We start from the raw sequence: 17,854 nt of genomic DNA, 5'->3' as shown, positions 1-17,854 counted from the left end.
ATATTTGTCCGAGTGTCTCATTCGAAGCTGCAAGAACATTTCTCGGATATCGCCTCCAAATCCCACGCGTTTCTCTCGAAATTTGCAAATTACGGACGGAAGCGAAACCAATAAGTCGGGACCTTTCAATAGCTGAGAGTTGAGAGAGACCCCATTGACCTGCGCCTTTCCGTCCCATACTAGCCTCTTTTTTTGCTTTTTCGGATGCGTAACCAAGCCGAGGGGTAAATACCAAACTTGTCTCCCGTTGATTTCAGCCAGTTCCTCTTCGGTTGCTTTGTGGATATAGCCTTTGTTGATATAATCGATAATCTGCTGGTTCACACTGTTTCGTAGGTTAACATCCTTCGCTAGTTGAGCCTCGAAATTTTTCATCCGCTTCATTGCCATAGGAAGGCTATTTGGAAGTTCGACATAGTCGGATTTCCAGAGGAGCGCAGTTTCATATCTCCCTTCCCGGAACGTTGTAGAACTTTCCAATATTTCCCGCGCTCGTTTGTCTTCGGCGGATTCTAGCGACGGTGTTTGGGTAATCAACATTTCTTCCAATGTAAATTGTTGCCGAATCAAGTCGTTCAGCTCTCTGTCAGCATCGCAATTGCATTCATGCACGTTCACGAAGCCTTTCCTCGCTTGATCGATTCCGTTTGGACCATAAACTGACCAGCCAAGCAGCGATTTTACAGCGATAGGTTCTCCTGGTCCACCGACGCAACTATTCAGCGGTGCAAAAAGGCTCAAATTTTCCAGTCCGAGAAGAATTCTCGGAGTGGCTTCGGAGTACGATGGCACCGGTAGGTTTCTGAGATAAGGGAAGCGCTCCGATAATTTTCCGATAGCTAGGCTTTGCATCGGAAGATTGAGTTTCTCGACTGTGTGTGCGTTTCTCAACAGATATCGACGTGACAGACCTTTCCCCGATATTTCAAAATTCACTCTCTCGGATTTCTCTTCATTCCTCATAACGCTTGATGTCCAACGTAGCTCCAGTGGTTCGGGAACTCCCTTTACCCCGAGCTGACAGGCCAAACTCGCCTCTATAAGCGTTAACGACGAGCCCTCGTCAAGGAAGGCGAACGTTTCGCATCTGCTGTTATTGTTGAAAAGAGTTACCGGTATAATCCTGAACAAGATAGACTTTCTCGCTTCCTCATGAGTGTTGCAATCAGACGTTTGCACCTGACGCCGGCGTTGATCTGGCAGGGCGCGATGAAGTAATGGATGGTGACGTACTCTGCAACTTGGAACGTTGCATCGAATCCTAGAACGACATCTCCATTGACCGTGGTCATACAAGCATAATTCGCACAACTTCCAACGTTCGACGGCTTTCAAACGGGCTTCTAATCCCATTTGCTGGAAGCTCTCACAGTTACGCACTCGATGATCGGTTTTGCCGCATATGGGACAGGGTTGTCGCTCTTCGCTGCGGGTGTGCGTATCAGGCACATTTTCGTGAGTGTAAAGTTGTCCTCTTTCACGAGTTTTGTCCTTTTCTATCTGCTTGGTAAATCGCACCAGTACAGGGGCCGTGACCTCACTAGCGTCGTTGACCAGCTGCTCCATGAAGTGGCCAAAGTGCTTCAAAGTCGGGTCACTGTATGCTCGCTTGTACCTTGCCCATTCTAGCTTAAAGGATGAAGGCAACTTCTCCACCAGCTCACCAAGTAAAGTGGGGTTCGACAAGTGCCCCTTAAGATTGGCGGCCTCCAAATGGTCGCATAGCTGTTCGACGGTCAACCCAAAATTTATAAGTGTTTCTAATCGTTCTGGTTTAGGGGCCTCTACTCGGCGAACTTTGTTCAGCAAGTTTTTCACTAATAGCTCCGGTCTTCCGTATAATCTTCGAAGCGTGTCTATAATCGCCGCCACACTGTGAGGAAACATTAATTTTGTCACGACAGCCTCTCGCGCTGAACCCCGCAAGCACTCTCGAAGCCGAATGAGATTTTCCACATCCGTGAAACCGCAGGTAATATTGGCCGTTTCGTAACTGTTGACGAATATAGGCCACTCTTCCGGATCCCCCGAAAAAGTAGGGAGTTTTTTCGGCCAAATCTGTCTTGCCGCTAGCTGTTCGGCACTAGGCTTGTTCGGAACGGATTGTATTCCGTGTTCCGTTCCGTGTATCGCTCCGTGACTCCGACGATTAATCTCTGGATGCTCCGTATAGTGGATGGCATTGGAGTACGCATCTTGATCGTCCGCCCTCAGAAGATTTGCAATCCGTTCTTCAAAACCTAAGCCATCCCTAGGTTGGGAATGCTGCGATCTAACCCTTTCGTTTGGTGGCCACGCGGGATGCTCCGGGATGCTCCGCTCATGTTGGTCCTCAACCCACTCTTTAGTTCTTTCCACACCACTAGGAGCGCTGGTTTTGCTTATGTTGTCATCGTCTGCCAACAGCTCCTCCAGTTCAAACTTTTCGCGCAAATACTTTGCCTTCATCTCGAACTCCTTGGCCTTGATGGCGTGCTCTTGATCTTTAATCTGCTTTTCTCTCTCTAGACGTGCACGCTCCTCCTTCAACCACTCTTGTTCTTCCAGCAACTTCTGCTCATCCAACAGTCGCTCGCTTTCCAATCGCTGCAAAGCTAGTTGCGCTCGAGCTCTCGCTGAGGAATTGCTGGATTTCAAGGACTTTTCTACCTGATGTGGTATCTCGGGATTCCTCTTCGGAGTCGTTATGTTCGTCTGCTCTGGATTAAGAACCACTGCTCTTGCCCTATCCGAGCTCTTGGATTTGTCGGACGCTTTCTTCTGAATAGCACCGTCTGACCTCTGAATCTCACTCGAAGCCGCACCGAGGACGGTCAAACTTGCTGGCTGCTTCTTACCTCCTTTCTTTTTCGCACCGGTTGCTTCTGGAGGCAGTACTGGTGGACACTTATTGCATCTCCACGATCGGTCCTCAATTCCTGGCGACACTCCAGCACAACCGTAGTGGTACCATGTGTTACACCCGTCGCATGCTACCATTCCGACGTCGGCGGAATTCGGTCGCTCACAGGCACCACACTCAAAGGCATTGTTCGCTGGCATCCCGTCTAATTCTTTGAGGATGTTGGGCAGTAGAAAAAACGTCTTACAGCAGCTTATGGTATGCGCAGCTCAAAGCTAAAATAGACATTTTTATTAAATTCTAGTTAAGAACAAGGAAAGGTATTCTTCTATCGTACAATTAGTTTCGCCTACCGGTTCAAAGCCCTACTCAAAGACGCCGGAGATCACTTATGTCGCTTTTATCTGCATGTTGGAACAAAATGGATTATTGGAACTAATCTTCGAGAGACAAACTAAGAAACTGTACCCAACCGCACTATAATATCAGCCACAAATTTCGCCGACCAAGAATCGGGTACGGGTAGAACGTCCTTTCACCTGTCGTTCACAAAAACAATTACAATAGTTTACTAATTCAATTTAGCTTATTGTTGCTATCAAATTCTTACCGGTGTAGAAAAATATTAAATTTGTAATTCACTTTTAACAAATAGAAAGAGACTCATTGCCTGGGTAATCTGTATACAATAGAACCTGTTCGCGTAACTAAAGCATAGGTAATATATATCGTTCTCTTCTCAGCGTTTCAACGTTTCAGCGTGTTGGATATAGTGGCTACGTTCATCCTCTAACACATTTGGATTCTGCAAATCATCATCGTCAGCGCTGCCAGAACACCCCCGTTGTGCTAGTGTGCTAACAATGCTGATGAAAATTTGTCGTATTTTACTTTTTAGCGCTAGTGTTCATTCTGAATTGTCACTAGATTGCAGTATCACCTTGATTACGTAGTGTAAACCAAGGATGTTAATGATCATTCAGTAATTTGCGTTCGATCATTTAGTAGTTTGTCAATAACACATTTCAGAAGCTGAATTTCAAAATATGTTGTATGGTGGACGTCTAGTGCGAAGGTTTTTCTACAACTTTGCCTAATGGTTTGTTGTTTGAATTCCACTAGTAACGGAGTTATAGCTATAGTTTCACTAACTTAGACTAAATGATAACAAAATTCCAATCATTTAGTTCAAGTTACTGCAACCAGTCTTCAAAGAGCATCCTCTTTTGAGAATGATTCGTAAAAGCATGCTTTGTAAAAATGATTTAAATTGGGATAAATTTGCATCCTCGGAGTCAATTGCCCTTTTGCACACTTGATTGGAAATATCGCATCATTGATTCAAATCATTTCAGGTGGTGATGATCTACCGAATTGTGAAACGAAGCATCAAATTGCCCTTTGAAAGCTTTGAACTCAAAGGTGGCTATGTGGTTATATGGCTAGTGGTGTCAGAATTCAATCGTGTCAATCTCTTGAGTGAGAGTTTGATTCTCCCGTCGAACTTTCTCATTTTTTATACTTTATTATATGGATATGAATCGAGTGTTAGGACACACATGGTTATGCTGTGTCGAATGAGGGTAATAACGGTTTATTTTGACGAACAAAACTTCTAGCTGACAGCAGCAGCGAAAAATGTAGATAACAACCATCCGAGCACCAAATCTATAGAGTTCTTCGTGTATCATTACGATTCGATTCTATCTGTTGCATGAAATCTAATAGGTATGTAATATTTATTTTGAAACTTTCATCATGAAGGAATTGTGGCTGGGAATCGACAAAACGTAGAGGAAAATCTGGAATCACGTAAATGCATGAAAAACGGAAAAACGTCATATAATGTAAAATAAGTAGGGAAATTCATTTCTCAACACAATTGATTGAAGTTTTGATCTTCAAACTTCTCACTTTGCTTCTACAACCGTATGAGTTTGAAATGTGATTCCTATTACAAAACCAAAATATGACACAACATCCAGTTGCTAACAACAATCGTCTTCGCGGCGTAACAACGAAGTGGAAAGCAAACCGGTTACTAATAATACGCACCACGTGTTTGCCTTTGCCTAGAATCCTAGAATCCAATGAAAGGATTCAAATCAATGATGCAGTATTTTCCAAAATGATGCAAGTGCATAAAAGCAATGATCATTTGACAAATAGGGAACATTAATTCTCCTGCTCCTTGGATTTTGCATCAATGCAACGAATTGCAAAGGAACTTTTGAAGACTGACTGCAACTAGCGCTCTAACTCCGTTATTAGTTGAATTCTAATAGCGAACCATTAGGCAAAGTTGTAGAAAAACCTTCGCACTAGAAGTCCACCATACAACATATTTTGAAATTCAGCTCCTGGACTGTGTTATTGACAAACTACTAAATGATCGAACGCAAATTACTGAATGATCATTAACATCCTTGGTGTAAACCAACGCCATCGCTTGGTGAGATTGAGTTTGTATGTCGGGCAGTCTACGTTTTCGGCGCTGCGGAGCTTTACACAGGTTTGCAACAAAATTTTGTATGAGGCTCCATGTCTGTTCTCTGTGAACGGAGTTCGTAGACTACGTAGAAATCATGACAACAGGTAATAAAACCTCGCATGTACACATAAGTTCTGTTCCCTAGAACATCCGTAGTACAGTTTCCCTCACCCGTCCATTTTCGCTGTCCCGGGATTCGGGATGAATTGTTTCCGGGATAATGAGATTTTTCAACAGTTAACTAATTTTTAGTTTTATTCAGAGATCAAGTTCACAATTCAAAAGGACAGATAATACAGAGTACAATTTGAACCTTAATTTATATTTTATTTAATTTTCTTTCAAAACATGAGTTTAAGAAGCAAATAATATTAATATTTCATCATCTCATTCCACGTCGAGCATCCGTGCGAGACAGTCCATAGTCCGCGTACGGTCGAATATTCTTCCGGTTTTTTTCCTCGAAGCCAGGTTTTTTTTTACCGTAGCTGAAGTGCTTGAGTGAAAGTGTGCTTATTTGAAGCAAACATTTGGAAAGTCACCATCGTTTATCGTTTATCGTTTTTCGCAAAAACAGACCTTTTTGCAAACTCATCGGCGTCCATCGTCACGCAGGCGAAGTCATCATCGCCCAAAGCCGACAGTTCCACCACCATCATCACTGATCGTGCGCCTCCACCAACACAGGCGCTGTTGTCCCGACACCCGCAGCTGTAGCCTCGATCGCGGCACGGGCGAGAGGCCGTCTGTTCGGTGTGTGCTGCTACAAGCCCCAGCCGGTGACATTGTAGTGTGAAGGCTAAGCTAAGTATATTTTTGATCTCTCTCTCTCTCGTTGTAACCCCTTTCTTCCTCTCTTTTGATAATTTGAACCACGTCTGTCTTTGATAATCCGTTTTCCCTGTGTGTTTGTTAATTAGTTTTGTGTTATTTTTTTTCCCTGTGATAAGTGTTTAATTGTGTGTGCCTCGCTGCTGCGAGACATTTAAAGTCTGCAATGCGCGAAGGCGATGATGGCGGGGGTACATCGTATTCCTCGTCAAATAATGCCTTGTTGGCTTCCGATGCTCTGCGTCAAAATAAAATGGACACTAGCAACACCAACGTTTCCCCCACGACCCCCCGCCTCAAGGCCTACCCTCACGACTCTAGTGGGCCGTATGTTGTTTTCTTCCGACCCAAAGGCAAGCGGTTGAATATAAGTCAGATCAGCAAAGATCTGGAAAAGCGATTCTCGTCTGTCACGACCATTGACCTGGTTGGGTCCAGTAAGCTTCGCGTCACGGTCAGTGATCGCAAACAGGCCAACGAGATTGCCACCTGTGAGCTTTTCACTCTCGAATATAGGGTGTATTTACCGTCAGCAGTTTGTGAGATCGCGGGGTTGGTGACGGAGGGAAGTATGACATGCGACGATTTGAAACAAGGTTTCGGTCGTTTCAAGAACGCTTCTTTGTCTCCTGTTGCGATACTGGATTGCAAGCAAATGTATTCGGTGTCGCAGGAGGGAGAGAAGCGGGTTTATTCGCCGTCTGATTCTTTCTGCGTCACCTTCTCCGGGTCCGCACTGCCTGACTACGTAGTGATTGGCAAACTTCGTCTACCTGTTCGGCTGTATGTACCGAAGGTGATGAATTGTGTTAATTGCAAGCAGCTGGGCCACACCGCTCAGTACTGCTGCAATAAACCTCGCTGTGCATCGTGCGGAGAGAAGCATGTGGATGGCGCGTGTAAAACGCCACCGAAATGTGTCTATTGCAACGAAGGCCCTCCACATGCTCTTGAAGCTTGCCCGACGTACATACAGCACCGAATCCACCAGAAGCGTTCTCTTCAGCAGCGTTCTCGACGTAGCTACGCCGAAATGCTGAGGAAGGCCGCTTCACCAGTTGTATCTGACACCATCTACTCGTCTCTTTCTTTGGACGATCAAGGTAGCTCTGACTCCGAAGTTGGAAATGGGGCCTTTGTTTTCAAAGGCTCAACGAGGAAACGAGTAAAACAAAGCCAGCGCCCTCGAAAAGCCTAGGAAACAGCCTCAAAGAGAGCCCCATTCTAACTTGGCGAAATCAAACGCAGGTGGAAATCAAAACGTTCGACTTTTGTGGTTTCACATCAGGATGAACGAGAGTTTCCACCGCTTCCGGGGACATCTAAAATCCCAGATGCCCCATTTTTTGCGATTTCTCAGCCAGAAAGAGAGCATAGAGAGCGAGCACAACAACCTCCGAGCGCTCCAATGTTCACACTTTCTGGCATCGTGGAGCTCATCCTCAACTTCTTCGATGCTTCCGACCCCGTGAAGAACATGGTCAAAACTGTTCTTCCTATTCTGACTCCTCTCCTGAAGCAGCTGGTTTCAAAAATGCCCCTCCTCGAGTCATTCGTATCCTTCGATGACTAATTTCGTCGATAAGGCTCATATGATTTCGATTCTACAGTGGAACTGTCGAAGTATTCTTCCAAAATTAGATATTTTCAAATTTTTAGTTAACAAATTACAATGTGAAACATGGCTAACATCAGATGTAAACCTTCATTTTCCCGATTTTAACATCATTCGCTGCGATCGGGTAAATCCATATGGAGCTTTTAGGGATCAAAAAACAGCACTCCTTCTATAGGGTCGATTTTGCTCCGATGTCAGGCACCGAAGCTGTCGCATGTCAGGTGACTATTCGAGGAAAAGACCTCAGTATCGCCTCGATATATCTTCCTCCAAACACCGCGATATCTCGTAGAGATCTCTCGCACATCTGCTCGGTTATGCCCGAGCCACGGTTGCTCTTGGGAGATTTTAACTCCCACGGAACAGGCTGGGGGGAACTGTACGACGACAACCGTTCATCAATGATATACGACCTCTGCGACGACTTCAATATGTCAATTTTGAATACAGGAGAAGTTACACGAGTGGCACCTCCAGCAAGAGATAGCCGTCTAGATCTTTCCATTTGTTCGAGCTCATTATCGTTGGACTGTATTTGGAAGGTGGTCCAAGATCCCCATGGTAGTGATCATTTGCCGATCGAAGTTTTAATTTCCAATGGACATAATCAATCCGCTTCTATTGACCTCTCATATGACCTCACAAAGCACATCGATTGGGGCAATATGGGGAGGCCATCATTGATGGCATACAGTCGATAGAAACACTTCCACCGCGGGAAGAGTACCAGTTTCTATCTCAGTTGGTTATTGACAGCGCTCTCCATGCACAACGCCGGCCGGTGCCAGGAGCTTCGGTTCGTAGGAAACCACATAGTCCGTGGTGGGACACCGAGTGCACACAGCTCTACCGTGAGAAATCTAACGCGTTTAAGGAATTTCGGAAACACGGATCGATCGTTCTTCACAAACGGTACATCGCGCTCGAGATCCAGTTCAAGAAGCTGGTCAAAGTGAAGAAACGTGGATATTGGCGCACTTTTGTTAAAGGTTTATCGCGCGAGACCTCAATGAAAATTCTGTGGACCGTCGGGAGAAGAATGCGCAACGCGTCGTCCGTAAACGAAGATCGTGAAAGCTCGTCGCGGTGGATACTCGATTTTGCGAAGAAAGTATGTCCGGATTCGGTGCCGGTGAAGCAAGTGTCACGTGATGCTTTTGCTGACAGGGATGATATAGATCGGCCCTTTTCGATGATTGAATTCTCGCTTGCTCTCCTTTCATGTAACAATTCTGCTCCAGGGATGGATAGAATAAGGTTCAATATGCTCAAAAACCTCCCAGACGTCGCGAAGAGGCGCCTATTGAGCTTGTTCAACCAGTTACTGGAGTGCAACATTGTTCCGGATGATTGGAGGCAAGTGAGGGTGAGCCATCCAAAGGCTGGAAAACCCGCGTCGGATTGTAATTCGTATCGCCCCATCGCGATGTTGTCCTGTTTTCGGAAGTTGTTGGAGAAGATGATTCTCTTACGGCTAGACGAATGGATTGAATCGAATGGTTTGTTGTCAGATACACAGTTTGGTTTCCGCAGGGGTAAGGGAACGAACGACTGTCTTGCGTTGCTTTCTTCAGAAATTGAGCTTACCTTTGCTAAAAAGAGCAAATGGGCTCAGTGTTTTTGGACATTAAGGGGGCTTTTGATTCAGTTTGCGTCGATGTCTTATCCGACAAACTCCACGAGTGTGGACTTTCACCAATTTTGAACAACTATTTGTATAATTTGTTGTCAGAGAAGCGTATGAGTTTTTCTCATGGTGACTCGGCAACTTCACGAATTAGCTACATGGGTCTCCCTCAGGGCTCATGTTTAAGTCCTCTTCTTTACAATTTTTACGTCAGAGACATTGATGAATGTCTCATGCCAAATTGCTCGTTAAGACAGCTTGCAGATGATTGTGTTGTATCCGTTTCGGGGCCAACAGCGGTAGATCTGCAAGGACCATTGCAAGATACTTTGGACAATTTGTCTACTTGGGCTTTGAAGCTGGGTATCACATTCTCTCCGGAGAAAACTGAGATGGTTGTCTTTTCAAAAAAACATAAGCCGGCAAAGTTTCCGCTCCAACTGATGGGTAAGGCAATCACTCATAGTATGTCTTCTAAATACCTCGGGGTCTGGTTCGACTCTAAATGTACCTTCGGGAGGCACATTGTGTATCTGACACAAAAATGCCAGAAAAGAATCAACTTCATGCGAATGATAACGGGAACTTGGTGGGGAGCGCATCCCGAAGATCTTATCATGTTGTACCGAACAACTATTCTGTCGGTCCTCGAATACGGTAGTTTCTGCTTCCAGTCCGCGGCTAAAACACACATGCTGAAGCTTCAACGGATTCAGTACCGCTGTCTCCGTATCGCGTTGGGTTGTATGAACTCGACTCATACGATGAGTCTGGAAGTACTTGCGGGAGTACTGCCTCTGACAGATCGTTTCGCGGAATTATCGCTCCGGTTCCTCATCCGTTGTGAGGTTCTCAATCCATTGGTCATTAACAACTTCGAGAAGCTGCTTGAACAAAACCCTCAATCTCGTTTCATGAGTATTTACCACTGGTATATGACGCTGGAGGTAAGCCCATCTTCGGTTGACACCAATCGTGCTAACTTCTTAGATTCTTACAGTTCCTCTGTTACTTTTGATCTGTCCATGAAGCAGGAGGCTCATGGAATACCAGACTTTCTTCGAGCGGAGGTCATACCTCTATTATTTGCAAGCAAATACGGGCATGCTAGCGAGGAGAGAAGCTTTTTTACTGACGGGTCAAAAATGGATGACTCCACTGGTTTCGGTGTTTTCAACGTTTTTCATAGCGCCTACTTTAAGCTCAAAGAGCCTAGTTCCGTGTATACTGCTGAGCTAGCAGCTATACACTATTCACTCGAGCAAATCGCATCCCTACCTCCTGACCACTTCTTCATCTTCACCGACAGTCTAAGTTCATTGGAGGCTGTTCGGTCAATGAAACCGGTGAAGCACTCAGCGTATCTCCTAAAGGGGATAAGGAAAGCTTTGAGTGCTCTATCGAAACGGTCATTCACAATCACCATGGCTTGGGTCCCTTCTCATTGCTCGATCCCGGGAAATGAGAAAGCGGACTCTTTGGCTAAGGTGGGCGCTATGGAAGGTGATATTTACGATCGGAAAATCACCTTCGATGAATTTTTCTCATTAGTTCGTCAGGAAACCTTGATCAGCTGGCAGCAGAAATGGACAAATGGGGAGATGGGTAGATGGTTGTATTCTATTCGCCCGCAGGTGTCGAAGCGTCCATGGTTCAAAAAATTGAATATAGGACGAGACTTCATTCGAACCATGTGTCGTCTAATGTCCAATCACTACACTTTAAACGCACACCTTTTCAGAGTGGGACTTTCGGAAAGCAATCTCTGTGTTTGCGGCGAGGATTATCAGGACATTGATCATGTCATGTGGGCGTGCGAGGAGAATCGTGGCCCCAGATCTGCTTTAACTGAACATCTCTGGGTCCGAGGAAAACAACCAAAGCCTATTAGGGAAGTATTGGCGGGCCTTGATCTCGAATACATGTCCCTCGTCCACCAATTTGTGAAAGTTGCTGATGTGAGATTGTGATCTTAGTCTGCCCACCCCCTTCTCTGTCGTACCCCATATCGAATGTCTTCCTCTTTTTGTCCATTTCAATGTCTGTCGTTAACCCCTTTCGTATGTCTTCCTCTCATTGTTGTCTCCCAAAAATGTTTGTCCCGTTACAGATGTGAAACATCGCCAAGAAAGTCAACTATGTGAACATCAGCATCGTAATTATTTAAGCACCCTAAATTTCCTTCCTTTCCTACTATATTATTGTATTCCCTAACCTCGACCAAACCGCGAGTCTTTCGGTTCCCCAAAACTAACATTATGTATAAGATTTAAGTAATGAATTGTTAAACTTGATTTCGGCTCCGTAACGCTTCACGGCAATTGAGCCTCCAAAATAAACGAAAGATTAAAAAAAAAAAAATTTCATCATCTCAAATAGTAGTATGTGCGATTTTGAAACAGATGTTCACCGAGTAGTAAAATACGCATTCTCTGTCGGACGCAGTCAGCTAGATTGTTCGCAATGTTTATAATCTGTATTAGATTTAAACTATAGATAGTAGAATCTATAGATGAGCGAAAGCATGGCTGAGTCGGTTTTTTTGACCGTACACACGCGCATATGACGCCACAGCCCTTAACATTTCCATTGAAATCGTGACGTCATGCTCGTTTGGAGACACCTTTGATAGTGCGTTTGGAGTCAGAGGATCTATATATTCCTCTATATATAATTTAAACAGTTTCTGCGGTTGCATACAATGCCCTACTGAAGTCACACTTTTTTCTGTTGAAATATCAGGTAGGGTGCGACACCTCACCGTAGGTGGAAAGTGCGCAGTGTAAGTGTACTGAGCCCATAACCTATTGGTGATAAGGGAATCCCATTACAAAGAAAATACAATAGTACAATTTCCTTTACTCCATTGAGAGGCCAATGACTGATAGCTCTGCCAGGCTAATGACCAACAGCTGTAGCCCTTCCTGCAACTTAGTGATGATGCTTCAAAGTAATCGTTGTTTCGGTTCCAGAGATTGTTTGGATTGTTCGGGAGGTAGGAACGTTCGGTAGGTTGCTGGTTAGTCAACAGAAGTCCAAGAAGAGCTTCGGCAGGGCATCGCAAGGCATATGCAAGCTTCGACGTCGGACCAATTGTACAGGTGGATGTGCTAGAGAAACGTCGCATAGAAGGCCATTCAAACGAGCAGCGGTTTGGTCCAGGGATTGTTTTGGAGCAGAGGAGCCCAGGACGACTGACTCAAGGTTAGGAGGAGCGAGTATATTGGTAAGACGTGCATACTAGGGAATAACAGACATCTCGCTGTAGACGGAACATGAGTAGGAAGCAGGCACCAGTTAGATGTGGCTGCTCTGTTGAACATTAAGGAACGTTGATAACGACGTATTGTATTGTACAGAGAGATACAATTGCTGGTAAAAGTATCATTCAGTAGCCCGCCATGGAGCGAAGGGAACTCTAGTATTGTGTTTTCTTTGTGAGGGATTCCTTTATCTCCAATATTTTCATGACTGGTGCGAGCCAAAAATCTGGAAATAAAAAAATTCAGGGTTCAAAAATAATGTTCCGCAAACCGGTGAATCCCAAATTTTTCAAAATCTCGAGATTTTTTTCGTTTCGGGATGTCCTGGGATTAAATCTCTAAGTATATGTAAAGAACATCGAGGGAAAGCGAAGAAACGAGATAAACCCGCGCATTTGCAGGCCCGACGGAACTCATCGAGAATATAGAAGGGATCATCGTGTTATCAGCCAAACATTCAAGACGTATTACAGATTGCTTCAAGATTGTTTCAATTTTGATCAAAGTGATCAGAGATACTTGAAGCCCATTCTGCTCTTTTTCCGTCGATCTGTCATTGTAAAATCCGAAATGGTTTTGCGATCAGCCGATCTCGCCCTCCGTGAACTCCGTTAGCCAATTAAGGACAATCTTTTCCAGAAGCTTCGCCAGACTATTCAGCAGTCTTATGAACGTATACGATGCTGGATTCCCCAGAAATTTGCATACCTGCATACCTGGTTACTCGGTAGGCGGCGATGTCGTACAACCATGCTACGGGAAAAGATCGTTCACGATAATCTGCAGCATGTCCGGACACATTTCCGCTGGCGTCACTTGACCTCTGATCTTCGTTGCAACAACACGATAAGCATTGCCCCAAGAATTAGCGTCAGGCTCTCGGCGCAACTCATTGAAGCAGTTGGACCTACTGATTTTAATCTTCCATTTGTTTCGGGACGTTCTTCTTCCCTATTATGGACCCCCAAAATATTCCTATAATGGTCACTCTCGTGTTTATTTTTTATAGAATTGTAAAAAATCATTTAATGTTACTTTCCATAGCATTTCCAATGCATGTAATCAAATCATAGGACTGTAGGGTAGGTTCTCCCGATGGAATTTCATAACAAAATGTTTACATTGTGCTGTAATAATGCAAAAATGGCTGGAGGGTCCACTATTGGTTGGGGGTCCACTATTGGGCATTTTACCCTATACCCTGATTACGCAAGCATTCTACAAAAGTATTATATCCTGACAACGGGCAGGTGTATGCTTTTGGAGAAAGAATTCTATCAACCGCTGCCTTACGAATGCTTGCCAAATAGCACATATCCACCAACACAAATTTGTGATCGATGACTCTCTCTCCGGGCTCTTCCTATCAGGTATCCCTACCCTTCGTATTACGCTCACTGGCGGAGCTAAGCTAGGGCATGTGACCCACCAATTCGGATATTTTTTGGGTAAATACCTCCTAGAATTTCTTAGCGTTATTTCCGAAAGAATTTTAGGAAAAATCTTGGAACTTTTGTCATTCGGAAAATCTTCTGAAGAGGCCTTTGTAAATTCTTTCAATAAAACCATACAAATTCCTTTTTAAATATCTGCTGGAATTATTCCGGAAATTTTATTGAAAGATTTTTCCGGAAATTTATTAAAGAATATAATAGAAAATTCTTAAGGGATTTTCGGAAAAGTTTGTAAAGGAAAGGCCAATGGAAATTTCAGATGATATCTCGCTTAACTTTTCAAAAGGTCCTAAGTAACATTTTTTTCATGAATTAATTTGAATACTGCAATCAATAGATTTCATGTTGTTCTGTTGATTGCGCTATTCAAATTAATTCATGAAAAAAATGTTACTTAGGTCCTTTTGAAAAGTTAAGCGAGATATTTCCGATGGAACTCTTGAAAAAAAAACTAAATGATTCCTAAAAGAATGTCTGAATGAGTTTCTGTTTTTTAAAGATTTTCTAAAGAAATATTTAAAAGCGTTAAGGAATTTTCAAGAATTCCAACAATTTCTCCGGAATTTCCTCCAGGAATCCTTTCGGCAAATTCTCAGGAATTTATTTTGCGAGATAGATTCAGACCTTGTTTAAAGTACATCAAGATATTCCTTCAAAAATTTCTTTAGAAAAACCTTAAAACCTTTTCCTTTTCCTCTAGATAAACCTTAAGGATTGAGTGTTATTTTCTCCACAGAATTTTAAATTCCTTTGTAATGTTGATCTTCACTGCGGAAAACTGGCGAAAGTTTTAGTTTCAGGGCGAAACTAAAACTTTCACAAGTTTTCCGCACTGAGGATCAAAATTACAAAGGAATTTAAGTTTCTGGAAGAAGCTTCATATGGTTTTACTGAAATAATTTCCGAAGGATTTCCTGGAGGAAGTTTCTACGGTATTTCAGAAAAAAAATGTCAATAGAACTTATTGGCGAACTTTTCGGAATCCAATGTTATTAATTCCACCTTGCGTCTGAGCTAAATGAATTTAAAACAAAAGTTTATATTCGAGCGAAGACACCAGGAAACTGTAATCAGTTTCATGTTACTACTAGCCCGTTTATTATCATACGTTTTACATTCATTGTCATGAGCGAAACGGTTGCTCATTATTCGTTATCGAAAGTCACCGCAACTATACCTACCGTGATGAGGAACTCACCCCGTTTGCTTTCCGATGCTGAAATAACGTCACTTTTAGCTGACCTTACCTAAGTACACAGTAACGGCAAACGTAGTCCCGATATCAAAGGGTGGACATCCGAGACAAACACACATTCCAATCCAATTCCAGCCTCGTGGTCGTGAGTTTTTGCGCGCTGTGTTAAATGCTCATTTGAATAAATTTCCTATTTCTTTCCGCTACTGTCCACGATTTCACTACGGGATGGTCGTCGTCGTTGTCGACATCGTTCCTGTCCCCTGTTCACGTTGATGTCTGCTGTGTTTGTATTTTCTGGCACAATAGTCCCATGGCGCACCGATGACGATCACGCTTCGCCCTTTTGTGTGTGCAGCGAAAATGTAAAAATAGCTAATTTAGGGATTTTATTTGCTTTTAATTCCTGCTGAGTTTATGTTTAATACATTTAGATAGCCGGACGTCGAGAATGGAGGACATCTCATTTGCAGACTTTTCTTGTGTTTATTCGACTTTGAACGCCCGTCTCTACCGGATGCTGGGCAGCAGCTACATGGACGCCAAAATCTTTGACATAAATGGTACCAGCAACGGACAGGAGGACGTCCGCAAAAAAAACTGCTAGGGTTTGGTAGCTGCCATTGGTGGCAATCTTGGAAAGCGATTTATCTAGATTTTCGAGTCATGAGTTGCCTAAGTAGCAAATGAATTAAACATGTGTTTTTATGTGCCATTCTACAGGAGGAGGAGGGCTGTAAAAAGATTGTTTTACATCATGGTGCCGACATCGTCCAACATACTTATATTTATCGTTGTTCTAGTGTAGCACATGATATTTTTAGCGTGCGATAGGCATAGAAAATTAATTCTCCAATTTAAATATAATATACTGTTATTATACTTATTATGTTACCTCTGATAAAAAAAAAACAAATCCGAGAGTGTTTGTATCGCAGTATTAAGAAACATTAATCCCACACCGTAACGCTTCACAGTTAATGAACCTCCCAAATATATGGAACCTTGTACGAAGCATTCAAATAAATTTAGGCTGATGCAAATATGGTCAATTTGATTATCACCACACCTATGAAAATTTGTGCACTGGCCGTGTAGTAAAGATTTTTGATTAACTCATAATCGATATTGATACTAAACCTTATAGCCATATTCAGTGAGAATTAGATGTTCGAACAATGGTGTCTCATAAGCAAATGACAGCAATACAAACAGATAACAATCAACAACGAATATCTACAAAACGATATTAAACTAATATTTTAAATAAAAAGAACTACACCCTAAGACCAGTTTTATAAAACTAACCAATTAATCCACCTTCTTTGCTGGATTGCTAAAACAATAAAAAGGGAGAGGCAATCAAATATCCCATCAAGTCGCATAATCTCACAGCAGAACCCGATGTTCAATGGTTTTCCTCCTACTTAGACGATATCCTCCAAGGAACAATCGAGGGAAAGCCGACTGGCCGGCGGCAGTGCTGGTTCCTTTGCCATGATTCAGTGTGTTTTTTGTTGTGTCTCTCCAACTGAAATCGGCCAGCATCCATATGCATATAGGGTGGAGTGATTTTTCGGATAAATCTAAATCCCGTCCAACGGGAAACAAATGAAAACATTTGAGAAATTTAATTAGCCACCCAGTTTTATACAGCCAAACAGCATGTGCCATATGTCTATTCAATTCAACTTAAGGTCTGAGGGAAGCTCTCTCGCCATAAAGCGCTATTTTTAAACTAAAATCTCTCGGAGTTATGCATACGGTGATAATTCGGTCCCTTGATGAAACTACAGAAAATTTTCAAAAGCATTATATCTTCTGTGAACTTGTTAAGTTTAATGTAAACTATACAAGAAACATGTATGATAATAAACTTTGATGTTCTAAGTTCTCCGAAATGTCCGAAAAGTGTGAATCAAATGGTCTACCGAATCAACCACGACTTACATGTTGTCTCGAGTCACTATTAGACCTGTGCGCCGCCGCGCCACGCCGCCGCCGCCGGTGGTTTTACTCGCGCCGCCGCCGCCGACGATTTTGGGTCGGCGCGCCGCCGATCATAATTTTGCCACGCCGGTGACTAATCGCAATAAAAAAAATCAATTAACTTAAGTCGAGTCAAGCCAAGCACGAGACACTGAAAACGGCCTAATAATTGAGGTCGAAATACGTATCTGTGAAGAAATACAGCGTGGTAGAGTTAATTGGAATAGTACTGAACTAGTCTTATGGAAGTTCATAAATGTTGTTAAGGTGGATCTCGTCAAAACTCAATTTCAAATCTACCTCAAACGATGGTGTCTCTAAGTCGGTGTAGTGACATACATTGCCTTGATTAATTAATAGGTTGGTTGATTAGTTTGAGAGTTTGAATGAGGCTTTATCTAGTATAATAATACATAAATTGTTAAACTGATCTTTGGCCTCATTTAGTCGGGCACCTAAACTTGTAGGAGACTCGCAAAATGGGTTTGTTGTGGGGCCTGGATACATGCCCAAAGCGTCCCCATTCGAAAAGGATCTGGCATTG

General features: G+C 43.2%; 1 long non-coding RNA gene across 1 annotated transcript; it reads left to right on the top strand.

The window, feature by feature from the left end:
- The first annotated feature begins 15,388 nt into the window (after positions 1-15,388).
- On the top strand, positions 15,389-16,224 carry LOC134204814 (uncharacterized). Its single transcript, XR_009977990.1, has 3 exons — positions 15,389-15,466; positions 15,631-15,686; positions 15,756-16,224. It is a non-coding gene; the product is annotated as an uncharacterized LOC134204814 (long non-coding RNA).
- Positions 16,225-17,854: the final 1,630 nt, after the last annotated feature.

This window comes from Armigeres subalbatus, unplaced genomic scaffold (genome assembly GCF_024139115.2).
Source record: "Armigeres subalbatus isolate Guangzhou_Male unplaced genomic scaffold, GZ_Asu_2 Contig916, whole genome shotgun sequence".
NCBI classification, from domain to species: Eukaryota; Metazoa; Arthropoda; class Insecta; order Diptera; family Culicidae; genus Armigeres; species Armigeres subalbatus.
Note: the sequence above shows the minus strand (reverse complement) of the source record. Positions and strands in the feature narration are given on the sequence as shown.